Source organism: Sinohyriopsis cumingii, chromosome 9 (genome assembly GCF_028554795.1).
Source record: "Sinohyriopsis cumingii isolate HCF-2022 chromosome 9, ASM2855479v2, whole genome shotgun sequence".
Lineage (NCBI taxonomy): Eukaryota > Metazoa > Mollusca > Bivalvia > Unionida > Unionidae > Sinohyriopsis > Sinohyriopsis cumingii.
In genome coordinates, this window is record NC_142969.1 from 88982999 (window position 1) to 89001320 (window position 18322).

Here is an 18322-nt window from a genome sequence, read left to right on the forward strand (position 1 = left end):
GTTGAAGAAAATAACCAAGTCCATTTGTTTTAATTTTCAACGTAAGAAAATAATAATTTCATGTGAAAGATATATGGATTTATGTGCCAATTTTTACAGTTTCAGTTAATGTGCAATATTTTGTTCTTTTTTTAAAATTTAAAAAGTTAGTGCTAGTGGTTATACACTTAGAGTAATGTGCACATAGTTTTCTCAGCATTGGAGACCACAAATCGTTCCACATATTTTGGACTGTCAAGTGAGTTTAATATGCATTTGTTTTCAATCCAACCCCATACGCTATTTCCCTTAATAGTTATTACTTAAATTGTATTATTTTGGACTTGCATATTATTTCCATGGGTGACCCCATGATGCTATCTCCATGTTAACATTCTTGAACCTTGATTCCTTGTATATTGTTTTCATTTATGGCAACATGAGGCTATTTTCATTGTGACATAATACTGAAGCCTAATTACTTTTTACATCTCTTTTGTTTTCATTGGTGACCAAATAAGCCTGCTTTCATTGTGACATATTAAATTTTGTGCACATGTGACATGCATTTTGCTTTTATTGGTGACCCCTTGAGCATATTGTCATTATGAGATTATTGAACTGAGCTTTCTTTTGAATTCTATATTGGTTTCATTGGTGACCCCATCTGCATATTTACATTGTGACATTATTCATGTTAGATTCTTTGTGACTTGTATATTGTTTGCACTTGTGATGCCATGAGGCTATTTTCATTTTGACATATAACTGAAGTCTGCCTACTTATGGTTTATGCACATTTTTATAGGTGACCCCATGAGGTTATTTTCATTTTTACATTACTGAATACTGATTATTTGTATATTTTGACCATTGGTGACACCATAAGCTTGTTTTCATTGTGACAAATTATTCATGTTTGATTCCTTGTGACTTGTATATTATTTTCATTTGTGGCAACATAAGGCTATTTTTTTATTGTGACATAATACTGAAGTCTGCTTACTTATGACTTGTGTATATTATCATTGTTGAGCACAGGAGCCTATATCCACTGTGACATTTTTCCAACTTGTGCTCACCTGACATGTATATTATTTGTATTGGTGATGCCATGAACTCATTTTCACTGCAACATATTATTCATGTTTGATTCCTTGTGACTTGTATATTGTTTTATTTGTGGCTACATGGGGCTATTTTAACTTTGACATATAACTGAAGTCAGATTGTGTCTTGTGTATTTTTTCATTTGTGAGCCAAGAGTTAATTTTCATTTTGAGATACTGCTTAAGTCTGGATAATCATGACTTCTGTTTTATTTTCATTGATGAAAGTAATCATTGTTGGTGTTATATATATATGTAACCTTTGTAAGGGAGAGGACCCTATGTAAAGTAAAAATGTGATGTTCCAAGCCTAGACTTATTTTGTACATGAAATAATGCCATGAATTGGTGCAGAAAAGAAATGGAAACAAGAAAAATAAAAAGAAAAAAGCAAATAAAAATAAGAAAAAATGTTTTCTTTCTAATTTTTTATGTGTCAATGAACATGTTTTGTTAATGACACTGCCCTATTGAACATAAACCTATTTTGACTTATGACATTTCTTCAGATACAAGTATATAAATGTACTGATCATGATCTTTTGGCAATGGACAGTACCGTACTTAATTGTGCAATGGAACAAGATGAAATGTTTAAAATACTATTTAGGAACAGTCCAAAGTTTGCTATGATTGACAATTATGTTCCATTCATTTCGCCAGAAATATGTCTCCAGACGGCAAAAGAAGACATGTTTTATATCATATACATGTTGTCATGACTATCTGTAATACTGTACTTTGCTGTGTTAGGTTTTATTCATGTGTGCAACTCAAGGATATTAGTCAAATGTGTGCATTTTTTTTTGCATTGAACTTCTTACCATAAAGAAGCTATTACAATCCCAACATAGGATCAGCCCAGACTGGCCACTAGATATGTTATCCCATGAATATAGAGTTAAAGTGATGATGTGTGTACATGTCAAGCTTAAGTACTTACATACGGACGACTTGACGAAGAATATAAATGCAAAATCTTATTTTTCATGTTTAAATAATTCATAATGTGATGTGTGTTAGAAACTGGAATATTGTACATGTGGCTATATAGAAGTTCAAGACATGGATATTCTAAACTGGAATATTATACATGTGAATGTATGGAGTAGACTTTCAAGGCACTTGGCTATTTTAAAATGGAATATTGTGCATGTGACCGCATAGAGTAGATTTTCAAGACACGGGTATTCTAAAATGGAATATTGTACATGTGACTATTGAGTGGATTTTGAAGATGGGTATTCTAAATTGTAATATTGTACATGTGACTATGGAGTAGATTTTCAAAACATGGGTCTTCTAAAATGGAATATTGTACATGTGACATTTTGGTGTATATTTTCAAGACATGGGTATTCTAAATTGGATTATTGTACATGTGGTTTTTTTTGAGTACATTTTCAAGAAACTCTGGCTCAGACAGTTTGTAAGACAACAATAAGATTATGGAATATACAAAGTATGGAGTACATTCAAAAAAGTTTGGTTGGTAAAATTTGTGAGATGGTAGTAAGACTATGGAAGACAGATGATGGAACCATCTTAATTGTGGTAAGGAATGAAGTATTATATGAGAACAGAGATGACCTTTCCACAGATAATCACTGGATCCATGAACACTGTAATGGGAAAGTTTATTACCACTTTCTGGTATGTGTTGACATACATTCTGAGATTGTAAAACCAACTTTGGAATAATTGGACTGAGGATTATTAAAGCAATGCTTGTACTCTTCAACTTTCCTTTAAAAGACTGAATCAAAGGAAGTGTAATTCATATAAACAGAAGATGAAGACACCGTCAGCATATGAAGTTGGAACATAATTTTAGCACCAGCCTTTAGTGACATTCATGTTTGCTTTAAGGGTAATGATGAGCAGCAGAGAGGGTGAATCCCACAAGCTATTTTGCTTAACAGAACCTTCTATCGAGGACATTTTAGATAGAGATATTATTTTCACAAAATCAACCCTCTATTCAGAAAACATGACAAAATGGGCTTTCTCTGCTGACTTGAAGGGTTATATTGTGAAAATATCTACCTTACAACTATTTCTGCTAATACAAGGGTCTATCTTGCGAAAACACTCACTCGGGGATGTTTAGTCCTCTCTGCCGCTCTGTGAAAGTCCCTGGCAGGGTTTGCCTGTAGTCATCCTTTTTTGCTGCTGTAAATTAAAAATTTAAGTTAACAATAATGGCCAACATTGGAGAAGCACATTCCGCTAGACTAGCTTGAGAGCGACTAGAAGCAATAAAAAAATTTCTTCCTTTACAAGATAGTGTAAGACAAAAACTTCAAGCGTGACAACAAGCTCAGGAAGAATTTGTAACAGGTACAGAAGAATTATTTAAACCCGTTACAACAGCTACTGAAAAGCTGCAGAGATCACAGAAAGAGCTTTATTGGGAGATGAAAAGGGTATTCTTCCAGTGTTAAAACAAACCGCTGAGCAGACTGAAAAAATTGCAAAAAGAACCAAAGAAACAAAAAAACTTTTGCGAGATCTTCAACTGATATAGCTGCAGCTCAACCTCCACCCACCGCTGAAGAAAGAGTCACCGAAGCTGCTGCACCCAAATCAGTAAAAGAAAGTGTTGAACTGACTGCAAAATTTGATCTGGGTTTTATCAAAATCCTTAAGAACACACCAGAAGAAAAATTACCTGAATTGATATTAACGGGTTTATATAACAAAGATAAAGTTTTAAACGAGAAATATAAGTCCACGACTGATGACAATTTTGTTAGATGGGTGTATCGTGTATACTACAACAAAAAAGTGGTTAAATCTAACGATCTAAAATTTGCAAAACTTATAAAGGCAATGCAGGAGATTGACAAAAGTAAACAACAAGGGCTTCCACCTCCCTATTCACCGCCTGAGCAAACTTCATCGATGCGGCAACGGCCCACACCTATAGAACCCAAAACACAATCTCCAGAGAAAGATATTCTTGCAGATCTTGGGCTTATTGACAATCCTCCTAAAAGTCTAACGCCATTAAAAACATCTCCGATAGTAACGCACCCAACTAGCATAAAAAAACATCCGGCAAAGGTTTGGGGGGTGATTTTATTCCCTGCCCTGATAATATCATCAATGACGTATCACGGTTAGAAGTTCTCTTAGGAGGAAGACGTGCTTGAAACAACTCACCAGAAATAATTAATGAAGCGGCCGATATCTGTCAGCGATTATTTCGCGGCGGCATCATCGATGCTCACATTTATCGAGAACTTATTGATGAACACGCAGACAGCGATTAGAGAAATAACCATTAAATAAAATGATCATACATGACTCACATCATATGACTCGACGAGTCAGAGTGGTAAATTCGCGATATCCTGTTTACAGTGCATGTTATGGAGATGGACTTGGGAATGTTATTCAAGGATTGTTTACAAGAATAGCTCCAAAGGCGGGTCCAATTGCAAAACAATTATCGTCAAAAGCTATTTATGTTATTAGAGATAAAGCTGCTGGTGTAATCGGTGATGCTGCCGGCAAAGTGTTCTTGGCAATCAAAGATAGACTAGCACGACTAATACGCAGAAAGCCTCTGCCGGTAAAATTATCAAGCACCGCGGACATGCCTGCAGATGTTAGCAAAATAATAAATAAAACTGCAAATCAAAAACTAGCGTCACTGATACCTTCCAAAGAAATAGAAAAAATATAGCTTCAAATTTAATAGCGGGAAGTGGTCTTCGTTTTAGATAATAATACATTACAATAAGATGTTTCAACGCGTATCCAACGTAGCATTTGATATGGATAAACCAGTCAGAAAGGATGAATCGCTGCGCGATTATCAATATTATTCCTATGACGCAAAGACACCTAACGCACAGGGAAGAATTAAATTTCAAATTCATGATACAAGTAGATATTTTCTGCCCAGTGAAGCTTATATTGAAATTGTAGGTAGAATCGTAAAAACGGATGATACTGGATATGGGATAGGCGATCGTGTTGGTTTTGTTAATAATGGTGTGATGGCGTTATTTAGCAAAGCTACATATTCGATTGATGCAAAAGATATTGAGTCGTGTTTGGACAATGTCGATGTTACCACGACAATACTTGGTCTTGCAAGATATTCTGATGATTACACAAGATCAGCTGGTCCAACAAGGATGTTTGTAAAGGACACATCTGATCATCCCGAAAATAGAAATGTGACGATGAACGCGGCTGGGGGTGCAGTTGCATCCATGAACGAAAATTTCAACTTTGGTTTTGCCACGCATCGAGCAATGCTGAACGGCAACGAAGAGTTTTCCTGTGCTATTCCACTATCTCATATTTTTGGATTTTGTAGAAATGTCCAAAGGGTTATATTTGGTGCCAAACACACAGCAGTGCTTGTCAGAAAAAAAGCTCTGATAATGATGCGATATGGCGAGCTAATGGAGTTGATCCTGGTAAAGTAGTGTTAACAAAACTATCTCTGTGGATGCCAACAATGACTCCATCAGTCACTGAAGAACAACGGTTACTTTCTTTTATGGATCAAGGTGGAAAATCGTTGTTATCATGGTTAGCAATGACAACAGATAGCACTTCTATTAACGCTGCTGGATTGTTCACGTGGCAATTGGAATCACAACAGGGAATATCAGCAGCACGACATATATTTATCGCGTTTCAGGCAAATTCTAGAATAAATAACCAAGAAGCAAGTCCAATGATATTTGACAGATTGGGAGTTTCTGAAGTTTCGTTAAGAATAAACGGACATCAAGAGCCCGCTGAGGACATTAATCTAAATTTTGAACAAAATGATGTTGTACGGGCATATTATCGATTGATGTCTTATGATGGGCGTGATCAAAACGTTGATACTGGGTTGCAGATATCCCAGCATGATTTTACAACGTTGTATCCGATCTATTACTTTTCGTTGGAGCATTTGGATTTATTCAGAAAATCTGTCGTTGATATAGTTATTCGGGCTCGCCTGGCTCGAGTACCAGCAGCAGTAGCTGGTCCACCAGCAGTTCCTGGAGGTGCTAGAGCAATCGCGGTCATACTTTCTGATAAAGCAATGTTACTTGAAGGTGCTGGTGGTCGAATGAGAGTCGTTGATGCACCAGTGGAAAACGTAACATTGTTTTAACAATGTGTAGACAATTAGATCAATTGCAAAGTTATAAGAAATGTCATACAGTCACGTTAATGTCACTGACTCCTGGTCAGGCTAAGAAATTACAATCGAAAAACGCAGGCACATGTGGGGCAACGATAACACTAAAAAATGATCAGATTACTGGCGGTTCAAACAAGTTATCGCTGACTAAAACCCAACTAAAACATCTTAATAAAGCAAAACAAGCAGCAACTGGAGTTCGATTTGATTTCTCTCCAGCCGCGGTCAAGGACATGGTTAAAACTGGTGGTATATTTCCACTTCTCGCAGCAATACCAGCGTTGATAGCTGCTGCTGCCCATACAGTCGCTAAAGCCGCTGCATTAGGAGCAGTTGGTTACGCTGGAAGTAAACTAGCACAAAAAGTCACTGGTGGAGCGATAAAATAAAACGGGGGAGAGGTCTAAGACTTCCAGGAACTCCACCATCATGGTACCCAAAAAGGTTCTAAGTGTATTTACACCGACGTCCAATTTTGATTTGCTCGATGCTGTTAAACAATTAAATATAAAAAATTTCAGAGGCGTCTTTATGAGAGATCAATTACCACAACGACCGAATAATCCAGAAACCGGAATTATTAATCTTGATAACAGCGATGGTCCAGGAACTCACTGGGTTGCTTACGCGATCGATCCACATGGAATTATCTATTTTGATTTGTATGGGTTAGCACCGCCAGTTGAATTTCTCCGATATACAAAAAACATCCCCCTGACAAAGACAACGACAAAGGTTTGGTATTCAACGTTACCAACACAAACATTAACCGATCCTCTGATATGTGGCCATGAGGTATTAAATGTTCTTGATGCGATCTCGAAATCAGCGAGTTCACCTCACAAAATCGTGCACGAGTATACCATGGGTCGATTTAAACAGTTTCCTATCAAATAATGGTTGATATTTACGGAAGATCTCTTATTGAAACAAAGACAAAAAAACGCACCAACGTGGATTTATCAAAATATGCAACCAAAGATGAAATCGATAATCTTTTAACGTTAACCGGGATAGACCCAGATGAGGTTGTTATTTTTCAGGACCGACACGGAAAACTAAAAACCTGCGATATCAAATGGCATGAAATAATACGTAGGGTTATTGGAGCCACTCCGGGTAACCTTCCTGTGTTCACCGACAGCGGAAAAATCAGAGATTCGCTGATATCAATCGCGGCGTTGCGAGATGATACGCAGAAAGCTGCAGGGGAACGTGAAGCGAAGACCGGTGATACAATGACAGGTGAACTCAATCTCAACGGGAACAAAATAACTATGTTAGCGGGTCCAACATCGTCGGAAGATGCTGCAAATAAACAATATGTTGATGCCATTGACGGTAAACTAACCACGTTGCGAGCCGAGTATGATGTTCATGTAAACTCGTTCACAAGACTTCGAAGAAACTTTCAAAAAATCGATGATGCCACGGATAAGTTCTTTGGAACTCCTCCTGTCATCGACATGAAACTTTCTGATATCAAGACCAACATTGACACGATCAAAAAAACACAGCAGGATATCGTGGCAGGGATTCCTGATATCGTTAAAAAAACCAGTTTGATTATAGTCCCCACTGGAGTTACTCCCGTGCATATCACCAACAAACATACACGGTATCATCTGGATTTGCAGCATGGTCTAAACAAAATAATACTATCAAATGTACAGCAACAGCCACTGGAGTGTATAGACTGACTGTGTTCAGTGCTGAAAAATTTGAAATCTTTACAACAACATATCCCTGGAGACATTCCACCGACAAGTATTCCGGGGTTGTGACTGTCATATTAAACAAGGAAACCGAAGAGGATTTTATGTTGGTAGCCGCTGACTAGAAATTAACCGCAACATCTTACTGGTGGTGTTTAGAATTTGTAGCTGGTTACTGTGTAAAATAATAAAATGGCCTCAACGACTCAACAATACAGATACAATCAGGTGCAAAAATGGCATTCAGAGTTAAAAACCATCATTGACACATGCACGATAAAGATAAAAAAATACAAGCGGCGTGTAACCGTGTTAGACACAATAGTGTATTCGGTATCCGCGATAGTTGCGTCCACGGGAATATTATTGTCAGCGTTAACACCAGTAACAACTGCAATCGCGATCACAGTTGCAGTTTCAACATCTACGACGATTGCAGGAGTTGCCAATATCCTCGTGCTCGTCAATGAAATTACACGAGTATGAAGAATTAAACACCGATGCCACAAGCACGTATATGAAATTGTCATCGTTGATATCGTCTAGTCTCGACGACACAATCATATCAGATTCCGAATTCGCGCAAATGGCCAAGATGTACGGGGATTACACCAAAAAATTTGATTTAAAACAACAGGAGATAAATAATGACAGAGTCGCTACTTCAGCAGATAGTCGCAAATACAAGTCCTTTGCGAACCTCTCTGCTAACAGTAACCTCAACTAAGCCAGAATTCAGTATTGATTTTCCAACTGCAATTCCAGTAAGCGAGATCGCGTTAGCGCAGTTACGAGTATATCACAGTTGGCCCAATATCAGATCAGCATCCTTTGGTATATTACGAGCGAATGATTCGTTTGTGTTTGCATATAAAAATAAACCCGATGGCACGCCAGACTATAACGTCATTGGGTTACCAACCGGGTCTTACCAAATCGAAGAAATCAATGAGGAATTACAACGTCGAATAAAAAACATCACAACAAAGGAATCTAAGATAACAATAACTGTTCATGAGCCAACGCTGTCGTCCTCGATCGAAATAAGCACCCCAGACTACGCCGTGGATATATATAATAGTTCAGTCAGAACAGTGTTAGGATGGCCTGAAGTCACTCCACCGGCACAACCAATACCACCAGAACCTAAAAAGTCAGACTATGTCATTGACGTGCAGTCATATCATGAAATTACCCCGCCATATAAAGAACATCTGGATGAAATAAAAAATGCATCGGGGAGTAGTTGGTTTGAATTTCGCAACAAGGACAGTATGGAGTGGAATTTTACTCTTGAACCAGGAGGAAGAACAAGTGTGTTTACTACCGGTAGTAAGGTTAATGATAATTTTAAAACCATTAATCAATTACATCAATCACAACTAAATCGGCTACGGCAGCTCTTCCAAGAACATCTTTTCGATATAACAAGTTCACGCAGAGAAATTATTATGCGGATTGAAATATTAAATCAGCTTCCGCCGACATGGAATATTTTAACCAGCGATTAATTCAGGTGATAATCGATCATGTTGACAGCGTAACCAAATATAAGCAACAATTTTTAAGCTTCTTTAGCATACCAGAGGCGAATCTACCAAATTTTAAACTTCCCTGGTATAACGTATTCGAGTTGAAAAAAAACAGTCACTGACTTCATCAATGAGTCCATCGATGACATACTTGCACAATGGAAAAGATCACTACCGGAACCAACTGTCCACAGACACAACAATAGCCCAACCTGGCAAGGCCGGCATGTATCCCCGGGCATCGTAAACATAACCGATGTGGTCGCGGTCAATCTTGTGTGTGATGTCATTGATGGCAGTTAAAGCAGAGACACGACATTATCAAATCAAGCCCAGCAAGGATTTATTCTTTATTCATTTACTCCGAAAGAACCACCTGGATTTCTGATTGTGCAAGAGCCGATCAATCCGGTCTATCTACGATGTCATAATCCGTGGCTGACCAGAATAAATTTCGCTCTGACAGACCAGCGTGGGAATCCTCTTGATTTGCGAAATGAAACACTACATATTAGTCTCCTGGTAAAGTCCTGAGGACTTTCATCGTAAAACGATTTTCGGGACTTTCAATCGTAAAACGATTTTTAATTAATAATATTATATTATAATAATGTCCTTGAAAAAGAAATGTGATGATGATTTCATTGATGATGTCACTGACGACGACAGTGATGATGATTTCATTGATGATAGCAGTGACGATGACAGTGATGTCACTGACGACGACAGTGATGATGATAGCAGTGATGTCACCGTCAACATAAAAATATCTCAATAAATTATTTTTAAAAAATATAGCATGTACACGCACGTGAAATGTTTTATACACGACAAACAAGTACTTGAAGAATATATATCAAAAAAGTATTCAGCGGATCGTTGATAGGCGGTGTTAAAATAGTTATTGATGAATATGGCAACGATAATTTTTTACTGACAGAATCGCAGTTGGAACAACTACGAGAGAATCATATCACGATAATTATGTGTCTTCCAGACCAAATCATGAATTATGCTCACTCGTGCATTTCACGAGATCATCTTGGTAAGATATTGCAGTAAAATTATTTTCTACAACACTGCACTTAAATTTATAGGGTGTTTACTAGTAAAAATCACAGAAATTGTCCGATTGGCTAATTTCATGGCGGAATTTACTAGTAAAAATTATGCGAATTTAGTAAATAAAATACCGAAAATCGCAGATTTCCACAATTAATCAAGCAAGTATTATATAATGTATCACTGTGTAAAATGTTTCATACATGATAAAGAACTTCTTGATAAAACCGGAAAAGTTACCCCGGAAAAAATAATGGTTGATATATACGGTCATGACAATTTTATACTGACTGATGCGCAACAGCAAGTATTGATAAAAGATCATGTTGTGATTGCGCATTGCAGTGTACATCAAATTCGCGAGTATATACGCGTATTTAGATCGATAAATCTATAGATTCATAAATATGTACCACCACACCGATGCTTTTGTATATGACAAACAAGCACTCGAGCAAGCAGTTAGGGCTGCATTTGCACAAGAAGAAATTAACGTTAAATTGCTTATTGATGAATACGGAGACGAAGATTTCTTACTAACACAGCAACAGTTGATATTCTCAGATGCAAGCATATTACCGCAATAGTATGTGACAGAGATCAAATTCTCAATTATACACATTCCTGCATTGAACCCGACCAACTAAGAAAAATACTATCACCTTGACGCTGTCATCTTGACTTTGTTGTCCAGGACCTTGTTGTCCCGGGACTTTGTTGTCATCTTGATTTTATCAAGGAAGTAAAAAAAAGTGATATATTTTTTTTACTTTCGATTTCATTTCCAAGTAAATCAAGGTGAGGTATTTGCTTCCTTGATTTCATCAAGGATGAAATCGTCGTTGATTTCGTCATTATTGACTTTGTCCTTGATTTCATCATTGACTTCGTCAGCGGACATACAATGTTTAAATTTTCTAACCCGAGTATTTATTATCTTTTTTGTTTCATACTCGGCTGCCAATGCCAACCTAATCTTTTCAATTGCACGAGACAATGAAACACATTCATTTATTTGTGCTTCTTCTACTGTAGCCAGCGATTTATACAAATTATTTTGAATTTGTTTTATAAATCGATATTGAGTAGGAAGAATATAATGCCCTGCACATTTAGCTTCATGTAATGATTCAAAATCGGAAATAATTGCTTCAGAATTTAGTGATAAATTAAATCCACGTAGCAGCAATCACATTATTGATATTTTCGTAATTCATATTTATATATATTTTTGTATATTTTAAAGAAAAAAACTCACATCTCCTTGAGTTTCTAGCGTGTCTTATGACATCCTACCAAACTCAGGAGTGGAAACACGACCCCCATGTGAGCCCCTAACCTCTCAAATAACAATCTAGAGAGCCCAGAGGGTGAGTTTGCGAGCGACGAGACAATCCCCATGTGAACCCCTACCTTACCTGAATGATATGCTAGCAAGGCTCATATAGGGACAACACAACATATAGTATTTACATTGTAAAGTTTCTAAACTGCCACCGCATTTTAGCAAGCTTACAGTAGGACAGTACAACATATAGTATTTACAGTATTGTATTTACACTATATAACTTAATTCTAACTTATCCTAGGACAGCACAATATATAGTCTTTTACAGTAGTAACTAAGGACAGCACAACATATAGTATTTACAGTAGTAACTAAGGACGGCACATACAGATAGTATTTACAGTACTTATCCTAACGGAGTCATTTTCTACACTCAACAGCGGGATATATACCATCCCCTCAAAATCAACCCCTGGATGACGCGAAAAGCATCCGCCATGAGCGGATATGACGAGATGGTATTGATTGCTGTTGAACTTCTAAGACTTCGTCTTCTAATAGGATCGTATCGTATATAAACCGACTAATACTTGGAAGTTCAAAAATAGCTCACGCGTGACTTGTTTAAAATGTTTTTTCTTAAATATGATCGCGTGGAAAATACAGATGAACCATAACCCCAAACAAGGGTAATACAATAAATATTTTATCCATGGAAAAAATATTATACACCCGCGGGTGTTGACAAAGTCACTTTGACGAAGTCACTTTGATAAAATCAACGGGAAGTAATTGGAGATTGTGTTACCTGTACAAGGAGAACATTTTACCCACCTGTAGTCGTTAATTTAAATTTAAATTCTGATTTGAAAAATACCTGTAAACGCGGAAGTGTTATAGACCAGCTGTAAATAATAATTGTATACCGCTAAGTCGCGCTGGATAAATTTACCTGTAATGACACTCAAGGAGTATTGCACAAAGGGAGGGAACTAATTGTATGAGATTTGCCTAACAGAGTTACCTCTGTTTGGAAATCCGAGGATTTTAGTGATAATGAAAAACAATTTTCTGCTTATTATATTTTTTTGACAACGCGGATTTATATATTTTTTCTTCGACTTTTCGTATTGATGCCACACAAATATCAAAATGCTTACCAGCTGAGTTCATAGATTGAAATATTATTTCTTGATTTGTATCTAAATTTATGGATACAACTCTCTTGGCGCTCTTATCACTACGGCCAGTATTACCAGCCCTACAATTTTGGCTTTGTGTGACAGCCCTTAGCTTGGATAAATTATTATTAAGTCTTTGTCCATCAATGTGATCAATTACAAGACCATATTTGATCTCTCCATGGAAACACTCGAACACGACCCTGTGATTAGGATACCTCTTTTTGTCTACAGTAAACATTAAATAACCAGTATTATTAACAACACCAACTGGTTTTTTTCAATCTACAGTGTCTGACTATTCCCTCGCGAGATGCTTCATAATTTTTAATGGTTGAAAGTGGGACAAATTCTTGGCTCATTTATATAATAATATATTTGTCTAAATCATAATTTGTCTGAAAACTTAGTTATATAATCACGCTCGGATATATCGTTATTTTTTTATTGTAATATCGCTTGAGTTCACGGTATCGTTTTCCTCCGCAGCTTGCACATAACTGTCTTTTACCCCTGACTCCGATGCCACATCGCAGACACGGTATTCGTCCTAAACTTCCATGTCGTACGCTTTGGGAATGTGTCCCGCAGAATTCACCTCTGCAGGATTTATTACAGCAAGTTGTTGATTTTGTACAAAACCATGTACAATGATTCATATATATAATATGTTCTTATTTAAATATTTGTCTTAAATATAATATGGAGGAGTTTTCGAGATTATCTACCATTGGCACTGGAAGATTCGATCTTGACAGATTAACCCTTGACTCGCGACGACGTTCCCTGACTGATCTGTTTGATATTATCAGGAATGCCAAAAAATAATTCCGGGGTGACGACGCATCTCGCGTATGGTCCTCATTTAAAATTATCCGCAACATTGACTCTGTCAATGTTGACTCTGTCATCGATGCTACAATGAATGATGCACGGGCGAAAACAATTATCAATTATCTCTTTGATCAAGGTGGTCGGAAATATTTTTTTCAGAACAAAATTTATTGTGCAAGCAGATTCCGATACTTGGATTATCCGTGACAAACTCGACCCTGTCCTTGCTAGCGGAAAGACCATTTTGTTAAATAAAGACTCCAAACAAGAAATGCTTACCGGGATTGATAAACCATATTACGCTCGAGCATATCCTGTGACCGCGGTCATTTATGGAATCTATCCGATAAAAAAACCAAAAATTAATAAACTCACCCCGATGAGGACGACTTCGTCAATGACTACGTCATTGGGGCTGAATTGTGTATACGAGCGAGTAATGGAACATTTTAAAAATGCGATGCGGGGAAACGGTCTGACTGCGTTAAGACAGTCCAAAATAACAGAGTGGGCTGAGCGGGTCAAACACACAGGAGCTTCAATAAACGATGTCGCCAAGCTAGAAAGCGCATTAAGATTTCCCATAACTGTAACGATAACAAAGGAAGTGTTATACAAATCAAAATATAATCGATACGGGGCTCCAATAAATATCATTGATCATAACGCTCATGCTTGGACTAACGCAGTTACGATATTTCCGCGGGATCGTGTTGTGAAATATTATCGCGGAAACATATTTGATGCTATCAAACAGATAAGCAAAACCGACCCTGTGTCCATGTAGTTGTTTAAAAGTTCCGAAGATTCCAAGTATGATCAATTTGTAAAACCCAACTGTGAATTATACCGGACGGAGTCGTTGCAACAACAAATGAAAAAACTCGCAGAGAAATATGCAAAAGAAAACACCGAGCAGTTATTGGTTAATTGTTTTACAGTTCCGAGTGTTGTCGCCCATGCTGCCAGAGAAAGAAATTCGTGGACACCAACCCGAAGTGAGTTTCTTTCGGATATGCAATTGTGTCGAGTATGGACACGGCGGACTGTGTAATACCCAGTATGACTACGGGGATATGATTTCCGTGGATATGATTGCATGCTATCTGGGAAGCTTTCTCGGGATGGGCGAGTGTAACGAATATTTTAAGCAATTTCGACATCCCACGAACTCGATGACACGAGTTGCTATAAACGGTCCTTTACCCGACTTTGACCTGACAGGATTTGCTCGTGTGACTTCGTTTGAGTTCGCAGAAAAACTTCATCCGTGCTGTTATGTTTGGTTTGGCAGACACTTCTCAGAGAAACGCTGGGCACCAATAGTGTTATTGCGATATATGCTTGACAGCCGAATACTGGTATCGTTGACGGTCAGTGAAGCAATCATATCATATCGACCGCAGACTTCAGTTTGGTTACCAACACCGGAGTGTGTCAGTCTCGATGAAGTTATTAGCAAGTACGCACGAGTTGTTGTTGTTGTTGTTGTGGGGTTTAACGCCATTTTTCAGCACACGGTAGGCCATATATGGCGGCCAGTATTAATGGTGGAGGAAGAAACCGGGAAAACCCCGGAAAGAACCACCGACCCACGAGAAGCTACTGGCATGCTTTCTCACATATCTACATTGGCTGAATCTGAGACTCGAACCGGCGCAGACAGAGGTGAGATGGCAGTGATCCGTAACGGCGAACGCTTTAGACCACTCGGCCACTCGGGGCCCCCAAGTACGCACGAGAGAGTCCAAATACTCCCATGGATGTCATTGTCGGCGAAGCTCCTAAAGCTCTCAAGGTCAAACTGAGCAATAGTGAAAAAACAGCAAAAGATCTTGGACGAAGAATAATCGGTAAATTTACTCAAGGTGGTGCATATGATCATAAACTACATCACTCGCGGCTGATTATCGATGATGCTGAATTGGATTTTATAATTGCTGACGCCGTTGCGAGAAATATATTTTGTAATCGGGAGGATGCTTACTTGTCCAACGGGGAAAAGTTGGGTACAATTGTAAGTTATATTGACGGAGAATCGCCTGAATACACACATTTAAGATCTTCGATGCTGGCTTATGTTTCTATAAATTTGCTATCAATGATAAATCGATTTCCTGACACTGCAGTTAGAGTTGCAACGGATTCATTTTATATCAATAAAAGATATTCAGAATCACTGGCTTGTTTTACAGAGAAAGTCTAAGACTTTCGCGATGAATCACGGAGTTCGTGGAGAATAAAAAAGGGAATGTTACATGGATATTGTGAATCCGCTGATGTTACGATTAAGGATGATTATTGCAAATCAGAATTATCAGAAATGTCTTCCGTGCCATCTGTGCATGATCCAATCACTAGACATAAAACCGTTTATTTGAACGGACCGGGCGGGCCTGGTAAGACAACTTGAGCGATTGAATTATTTGGAAAATCGTCAGATATGATTGTGCTAACACCTACACACAGACTTGCCATGGAGATGAAACAACGAGGAGTTAATTCTTGTACTTGGCACAGCTTTTTCAAATACAGCGGTGGTGTATGGACTCCAGATCGAATGGGAACAAAATATATTCCCGGGAAAATAATTTGGGATGAGATATGTACGGCACCATTAGATACATTAAAAATGTTTCTTGATTGGCTGCTAACAGCGAATACTGCAGTGATAATGTGCGGTGATCACGGTCAGCCACCTCCGTTTGTCGGCGTATCTCCACATGATTGATTAAAAGATTTTGTTGATTATTACGAAGAAGTGTTTGATGATCATAGAGCACTTGATGCAACGTTGAAGGAATTTAAAACATTAATCAGATTACAACCGAATAAAATTCAGTGTGAAATTATGCGCGGGGTGATTCCTGAAACTTCAATGAGCGAATTTTGGGAAAACATGGAAACCAGACGATTTGATAGTGGCAAGTAGAAAGATAGTCAGAGACACACTTCAACAGCAGCTATTTCAATTACAACAAGAAAAGTTTACAATGTTGCCAACGCCGTTATGTTATAGACCAGCTGATACGCGGTTACAGAATATAGATGTTGATATTCCTGGAAACTTGACAGGGAAACAGAATTTAGTATTGAATGATATTGTGCTAGTTGATATTAATGCTGTCAAAGACGCACTAAAAATGAATAAATCCCCGTGGACGCTAGGATACGCAATGACAATTCATTCATCACAAGGACTGACTATCTCTGATACAACTGTCTGGATCGTTGATGATCGAATCGAATGGTCAAACTTAGTTTACTTAGCTGTATCCAGAGTTAGAAGAATATCTCAACTGCGAAGAATTGTCTTGGAAGAGTTAATAACTGATAGAGATGAAAACAACAGCGACATAATAAAAAGAAAATTAGCCGGTTACAAACAGAGTGACAAAAAAAATAATCGCGATTTTGACCTCGACACTGACTTCGTCATTGCGCTAAAACGACAGCAGAATAATCACTGTGCGAGCTGTAATTGTATAATGCTATGGCAGTATTCGAATAAAAATTCAAGACAATTTACTGTAGATAGAAAAAATAACAGTCGCGGTCATACACGTGATAATGTGATGCTGACCTGTCTTGAGTGTAATCGACGTCGGGGTGCTGGCACCCTTGGTGCTAGTTGAGTGATCGGGGTGGTAATTGTGTGTCCTCGGGAATTACTTGTAATTGTTCATGTGTAAATCCACGTTGAGGAGCAGTTGAATCCAGCCTATAGATTGCTGGTCAACCAGTGGATCTTGTTACGGTGGATATCTTTTGTGCAGTTATACTCCAAATAGGATAAGTCGCTCTTCGTTTACCACCTTCAAGTTCACGTGGTTCATATAAATATCTCACAGTGACATTACCCAGTATTGGTTGTGCTGAAGAATCACGTCGTTGCACGGGTATATATTTTTTTGTGATCGCGATGGCAGGTTTCATGTTGGTTATTTGCGTAATTTCATTATTTAGCGCAGCTATCACGCTTGGTAATCTTGCAACCCATTCACGAGATCTTTTATCCTGAATAAATTCCTTCGCGTATTGATATCCAAATAACCGCTCAGCAAGTGTTCGATTAAATCGCTCAACAATTGCCTGATCACGATGAATTTCAGTATGCCCTCGTCTGATGGTAACGTTATGTTGCTTCATCAGCGACGATACTGTACCTTGAAATTCTTTGCCAGGATCAACTTGTAGCAGCTGTGGCCATCGCAGACCACCTCGTTGATAAATTCGTTCAAACGCAGAAGCAATCTCAGATGCTGTTTTAGTCGCTAACGGTTCCGCATCTTTGTATCTACTTGCAAAATCAACTACAGTTAACGCGTACTTGTATGTTCGACGACGAATGGTATCGTGTGGCAGAAATAATATATCAGCCTGATGAACTTCATTTGGTACACTAACATTAAAATGTGCAAAGTGAATTTGTTTAGGACGCGGTAGATAAATTTGCCATAT